The sequence below is a fragment of the Thermobia domestica genome, chromosome 10 (assembly GCF_964235325.1).
Source record: "Thermobia domestica chromosome 10, izTheDome1.hap1.1, whole genome shotgun sequence".
Taxonomy (NCBI): domain Eukaryota; kingdom Metazoa; phylum Arthropoda; class Insecta; order Zygentoma; family Lepismatidae; genus Thermobia; species Thermobia domestica.
Window position 1 is genome coordinate 68,121,772 of NC_137463.1, and position 6,606 is coordinate 68,128,377.

The window sequence follows — 6,606 nt, forward strand, 5'->3', positions numbered from 1 at the left end:
CTAATGGAAACGTTCCACGTAGTTCTGCCATCTGTTAATTAATAGTGATGAAGCATGTAACTTTGTATAAACAGTTAAGTTAGTTATAGGTAAACGGGATGTAGGGAGATGAAACGGAAATTTCCATACGCGTGGGTTTTTCCTTTTAAAACATATGGAAGTTTTCCATAAGTGCGCGGCAGTGGAATAAGGCACGAGCCGCATAAAGTGTAAATTACGTTGTAATTACTTATGTAAAATCCACAAGTATCTATTTAACGTTAAGAACAATATAATTTAGTTTACAGAGGAACATGGACACAGCACAAAAACTTCACAGTTGTTAGCGTTTATATTTATTACAGTGCACAGTGGGCCAGAATGAGAATCTGACTGGAAAAAAGTACTTTTGGCAACTACGTCTAATCTACATTCGAACAGCACAGTTGTGTTAAGTAATAAATAAGGTTTGATGCTGCGTATCAGTAAAAACGGATAACAGCATATAGTGGCGGCAGCAGCACTTCAAATTTGATAGTTCTTTATCTGTTTTATAGCGCGCTGAATTGGGGTAGTATGAACGTAAGGTTTGCGTTTTAATTGCGCATGTGAAAAGGCAACGAACGATCGCAAAATAAGCTATGAGTAAAGGTATGTATATGTACTTGCTGTTTCACTAAAATTTTGATTGATTGGTTTACGTTACTGTTCTGTAGAAGCATTTCTAGAGAGTCGAAGTATTCATGTATTGAAGAACTGCTATTGGAAATTGAAATTGAAATTTAAAAATGTACGTTCATGTCTGTATTGAGATCTTTCGTCATGGTGTAGTTTGATATATGTATTTCGAAATACAGTTGTGATCTACTGCCCGTTCTTGCCCGATTTTTATATTTATCGTCTTTTCAAAGTTAGGTGTAGCGAGCCGGATATGCTCTTCGTGACGTGAAGAACCTGTACGAGATATTGCGTTCTAAACCATCAAACGAAGCACTTTATAATTATGATACGAACAGTTATGGAATGTAAATTCTTTCTGTGGATGTTCTTCGCAGTGTGAGAGTGACTTTAAGTGCCTTCAAGGAGTACGTTTGAGGAGGAAGTTTCTGTAACAGAGTCTACATCTTCCCATTGTGAACACAAGTTTAGGGATATCATTTACTTCCTTATCCTGAATTGGTACATTAGTAGGCTTTAAATTACGTATTTGTGTTTCCATTGAACCTACCTCTTTTCTCGACAGTTTAGTTCTCTTTTCTGGTACAATAATTTAATGGGTCGACAAATCTAGGCGACGATGGTTTGGGATTTTGCTACAAAATTGCTTTGTCAACCTCCACATCTGATGTTAAATACAACTGTAAGGGAACGAAGGAGATAGCAAAAATATCTGAGCCACTAGTTCAATTTATCTTCTGTTTAAACTTTCTGCTTACATACATTATGACAACTTCTTCCATCGCAACCCTACTAACACACTAATTACATTATGTCTCCATCTTTGATGCACTGTTTAATATAATCTTCATGTAAAATCACGATATGCTAATTGTCTGATTTACTATTGTTTGTAAATTATCTTCGGCTGACGTGTCAGTTACTATAATATTCTTTTCTCTGGGATAACTCTTTAATTTTGCTTCCCACACCACTTTATACGACAGATATATGTCACAATGTTTTGCCTTTGCACCTAGTCCCAAATGTGCATACTGTCTTTTTGTTAAGTTGTTATCTATAATAAGTGCCACGACTTCATCCGGAGAATAAGTGTTTGAGAGAATTTTGGCGAATGATAAGCCTTTTTGATTTTCGTTGCTCCCTTAGGTGTCGTTTGAGTGATTTTTCCTAATACAACCCCAGCATCTATTTTTCCAGCAGCTCTCAATGAACATTGGGCAGCCAACACCAGCTCTTACTCAGAATGCTTTGTAACGAGTGGTTGTACAAGTTTTTTCTTCGACTTTGTTTCCGCATCTTCGAAGAGTTTACTAGGTCTGCCTGATTTGCTTGTCAAAGGCCTATGCTCTTGGCTTCAAGATATCGTTTTAAAACCAGTAAATACTTTTTCAGAGAACTTAATATGTCCTTCCAACCAATCATTATATTTGGATAAAAATTTATCAGTCATTCTATTACACAGCTTCCAACGCTTCTCGAAATCACTTTGAAGGCACTTAAAGTCACTCTCACACTGCGAAGAACATCCACAGAAAGAATTTACATTCCATAACAGTTCGTATCATAATTATAAAGTGCTTCGTTTGATGGTTTAGAACGCAATATCTCGTACAGGTTCTTCACGTCACGAAGAGCATATCCGGCTCGCTACACCTAACTTTGAAAAGACGATAAATATAAAAATCGGGCAAGAACGGGCAGTAGATCACAACTGTATTTCGAAATACATATATCAAACTACACCATGACGAAAGATCTCAATACAGACATGAACGTACATTTTTAAATTTCAATTTCAATTTCCAATAGCAGTTCTTCAATACATGAATACTTCGACTCTCTAGAAATGCTTCTACAGAACAGTAACGTAAACCAATCAATCAAAATTTTAGTGAAACAGCAAGTACATATACATACCTTTACTCATAGCTTATTTTGCGATCGTTCGTTGCCTTTTCACATGCGCAATTAAAACGCAAACCTTACGTTCATACTACCCCAATTCAGCGCGCTATAAAACAGATAAAGAACTATCAAATTTGAAGTGCTGCTGCCGCCACTATATGCTGTTATCCGTTTTTACTGATACGCAGCATCAAACCTTATTTATTACTTAACACAACTGTGCTGTTCGAATGTAGATTAGACGTAGTTGCCAAAACTACTTTTTTCCAGTCAGATTCTGATTCTGGCCCACTGTGCAGTGTAATGTTTAACAAGGTTTACCGCCAAACCACATGGAGCATACTATCATTAACACTCACTCGTAAATGTAAATAACGTTTTAATTACTTAGGCTATATAAAATCCACACAAATTTATTCCATGTCAGGCACAATGTAATTTCGTAACGAAGCAACAATAACAGTACATATAGTTGTTACCGTTAAGATAGTATCATATCTGCAATGTTCAACGAGCTTTACCACCAAACAAACCCACAAGAAACATACTGCTAGGCCCGTATCCACGGGGGGAAGTACGAGGGGACGAACCCACCTAAATTTTTACTCGCTAATAAACGTTTCATGGTAGGCTTGCAAATTAACTATGTTAAGAACTATAATACGCTTAGATCGACCCCCCTAACTTCCACCGGGCTCTCCTACATTTTTGGGCTGGCTACAGATCTGCACACTGCCTTTAACTACATTTAGAATTGAGAACTAATATTTATTTAGAAGGAAGTTATTATTTGTCAAACTTCAGGAAATGTACTTGAATGTTAGAAAAATGAACATTTATTTAAATGTGGTTTAGACCAATGAACCTAAAAATACTTGGGAGAAACAGCCAGTTAACAGTGGTGGTGTGGCGCCCGCAGCGCCGGACCACTGGTGGTTGTGTATTAGGTCGGTCTCCGTACTACGTCAGGCGCAGTGGAATAGCAGTGTTCAGTGGCTGCAGCAGACGGAGGTAGTGTAAAATGGGAAACCTCTCAGATTTTCAAAGAGGGCAAATTGTTGGTGCGCGGTTATGTGGAGTGAGTGTGACGGCAGTGGCTACTGTGTTAGGTGTGTCACGTGTAACAGTGTCGAAGCTGATGACGGTCTACACAACACACGGGAAAATCACATCAGGGGAGCGGAACAGTGGGCGGAAGAAAATCATGAGTGACAGGTTACGCCGGGTATTAAAGCGCATTGTCACGCAGAACCGTCGTGCCACTGCGCAGCAAGTGACGGAGGAACTCAATCAGCACCTCCCCCACCCTGTTTCGACAATCATAGTCCGACGCGAATTACATGACATGAACTTACGGGGTCGTGTTGCACGGGCCAAACCGCTCATCAGGGACCATAACGCTTTCGCACGCCGCAAATTGTGCCGCGACCATGCAACTTGGACCGTTGAGGATTGGAAACGTCTGATATGGTCGGATGAGTCATCCTTCACCCTATTCCCAACTACGGGCCGTGTTTATGTGTGGAGAACGCCCAAAGAAGCTTATGATCTGCAGTGTCTCCGCCCAACTGTGAAACATGGCGGCGGCTCGGTGATGCTGTGGGCCGCCATATCATGGTTTCCATTGGGTGCTATGGTCACACTTAGCGGACGAATCACTGCCAACAATTATATCGCAATTTTAGGAGACCACTTGCATCCTATGGTCCGGATGTTGTTCCCGGACAATGACGCCATCTTCCAGGATGATAATGCACCCATTCATACAGCTGGCGTTGTTGCAGTGTGGTTTGAGGAACATCGGGTTGAAGTTCAACACCTCCCCTGGTCCGCCCAATCCCCAGATCTCAACATTATTGAACATCTGTGGTCCGTCTTGGAAACACGACTCCTGCGACGATTTCCACCTCCATCCTCTCTCACAAAACTGGCCGATGCCCTGCACGAGGACTGGTTTAAAATTCCACTTGCTACCATTCACGACCTCTATGCCTCCATCCCACGTCGCATCAAGGCTGTTCTGAAGGCGAAAGGTGGCCCGACACCCTATTAATCTGGTAAGTTGCAATTTCATCCAGGTGTTAACATTTTTCTGATCACATCTGTATTTCATGTATGTATTTCATGTATTTATTTTGTTTTCCATGCAATTAACACTAATGTCATAGTAGATTAATATTCGAATTAGTAATTTTGTTTTACATTGTTGCATACATACACTGTCACAAATCCCGGGGGATGAAGAGGACATGTCCCCTCCAATCTTGGAACTGGGGGATTGTCCCCCCTCCAATAATCCGATTTGAAATGTGTTTTTTGGGGGAGAAATTTGATTATTTGTGTCCGGTCGCCAGAAAAGAAAGTGAGATGAAATTAATGTCCGCTAAGAATAAGCATCAAATCTGCCCGCCTCCCATTGTTGAAGACAACTCTGCTCCCCTGACTCTCCACAGTATTATTTCTCGACTACAGAAATATTTTGAACATCGCTTTGAATCTCTCTCTCTCTCCCTCTCTCTACATATATATCTATATATATATATATATATATATATATATATATATATATATATATATATATATATATATATATATATAGATATATATATATAGATATATATATAGATAGATAGATAGATAGATAGATATAGATATAGATAGATAGATAGATAGATAGATAATATGGGAACGATCTTACCCGTCCCCCTCAATGTTGAATACAGATTTGCGCTGTTGCATACATATTTGTCGTTTCTCGTTTCTTTTTGTCCATGAACTCAAAATCCTGGGCAAGGCTTGCATAAACTTCTCGCCATGCTTTTTGCTTTTCAATTTTGTCCTTGAAAGAGTTTATTATCTTATTCCATATGCAAGGTCTACATTCCACAAGTTCAATGAGGGTTAAAATATCAAATGGAAAAAATCTTGCCATCTCTAAAAGTCTAAGCAAAACTAGAAAGGTAAGAATGCAATAATACACAACCTTTCAATCCACTCACTATAGCTAAACTGCAGAACTCTATCAGGGGTCGATCCCGGTACAAAGGGGAGAGGGAAAACTTGGATACATAGTTTTGGTCTTTGTTTTCAATTGCCATTCCACAAATTCTATTAAAAAATGGGGGATTAGGGATAGTTTTGGAATTGAGAGAAAAAAATCTGCAACAAGTCAAGCATGAAGTCACATCGCTGTTGTTGAGATCACAATCAAGAAAATGTCAAATGAGTCAGTCACTTGTACTTGGAGTTTTGCAAAGAGTGTTTGATTGTGCTGGTTTCGTTTCAAAATAATAATAATAATTGTACTTTGACTTGTCAACAAATATTCTATTCAATCATTGCTTATTGAGTGGGACCGGGAAAAGTGATCTCACCCAATTCTGATGAAAATAAAAGGAAGTAATAATAATCAGGGTTTTTTTTCCATATGCTTATATTCACAGAAACTTTGAAAATTATATCAAAGTCTGAAAAGTACACTTAAATTAATTTCCAGAATGTATTAAAATTTAAATGCATTAATAGATTAAAAAATAGACCATCAAAGAGTAAGAGAGAGAGAGAGAGAGAGAGAGAGAGAAAGAACGAAAATATAAAAAAGAGTGGAAAATAATCAAGAAATTGGTTATCTAAATTTCCTATATTCTATTTGGTAATAGCTATTTAGAGGGAAACCAGTACTCTTCAGACTTCCCACATTTTATATTTATTTAATAAAGGGAATTAGCTACTCCAAAACAGAGACTCTAAAAAAATAATAAGCTGTTCCGAAGTTGTTTATAGGACAAGATAATAATAATATTATTATAAAATTGTAATAGAAAAAATGGAAACAACAAAATTCCAAAGACAAGAAACGAAACAAGAATACACAGCGACTTGTCACTCACTCTCTTCATCTAACCCACTGGCCGGCCGACATTATCGGCAGCATGTGCATTCAACCATAAGAAAACATTGCCCCCGACAAAATCGGTGTCGGCGATATCGTCGACAATATCGGGAGCTTGGCCGACAGCATCTGCGTATCGGATGATCGAC